This window comes from Branchiostoma floridae, chromosome 19, assembly GCF_000003815.2.
Source record: "Branchiostoma floridae strain S238N-H82 chromosome 19, Bfl_VNyyK, whole genome shotgun sequence".
NCBI lineage: Eukaryota > Metazoa > Chordata > Leptocardii > Amphioxiformes > Branchiostomatidae > Branchiostoma > Branchiostoma floridae.
Genome location: NC_049997.1, coordinates 10,428,259 through 10,429,267, shown reverse-complemented (window position 1 = coordinate 10,429,267; position 1,009 = coordinate 10,428,259).

The window sequence follows — 1,009 nt, the reverse complement described above, 5'->3', positions numbered from 1 at the left end:
TCAGGGAATTCTGCCATCTACGAGGGGCGTTCAATAAGTAATAACTCTGACTAATTTCCCATAGCAGGAGATTAATGAAACTTGGCACAGTTATTAGTATTTCTCTTCATAGGAACCACCCAGAGTTATGCATTTCTCCCATCGTTTGATGCAGCTCTGGACACCGTTTTTGTAGGACACCCCAGGTTGGTCCTCCAACAGATGCCTCATCAATGGCAGAAGAGGAACGACCAGGTCTGGGAGCTGTTTCCACAGACTTCCGGCCATGTTTGAATTCAGGATGCCAGCGTTTTACAAGGTCATATGATGGGGCATCATCACCATAAGATTCTTTCATTTCATCAAAAGTCTCCTTTGGTGTGCGTTCTTTCAAATACAAAAAACGGATCACTGCGCGACACTCAACTGGCTCCATTTCACACCTGGTCCATTTCACACCTAACTCAGTTCAAACACAAGTAAATCAGAAACCACAATTAGTTCAGAGCTCTTTTTTTGCAACATACACTATAGAGATATGAATCATTACACATGGAAAATTTCATTTACATCAGACAACTGGAAGTGGGTCAAAGTTATTACTTATTGAACGCCCCTCGTATCTGGTCGGTGAGGTTCAGTCGTGTCATAGGTCACACTTGGCCTGAACCATTGGTAACAGAAATCGCATGAACGTGGCTATTATGGTGTTTTGGTAGGGACATAGGAAACCATTTTCATGAAATGTTTAATAAATACACACTAAATTGCCTCCAGTAAACAGAGAGGGCTGTTTCTTTCTTACATAGCCTACGACATAATGCCATTCTTTCCCCTCGCTACAATGGAAGCGTTCAAATCTGACCTTTGACACACCCGCCTGATACGTCAGAGTTACCTGTCGTCAGTCTCGGCCGTCCCACCGAACGGGCGTCCCGGAGTTGCCCGGTACCCCACCTCTCGAGAAGATACTGAAAACGGTACTTGATCATTTCTGTAAAACGTATTTCTGGTTCATGTTCACGTTCGT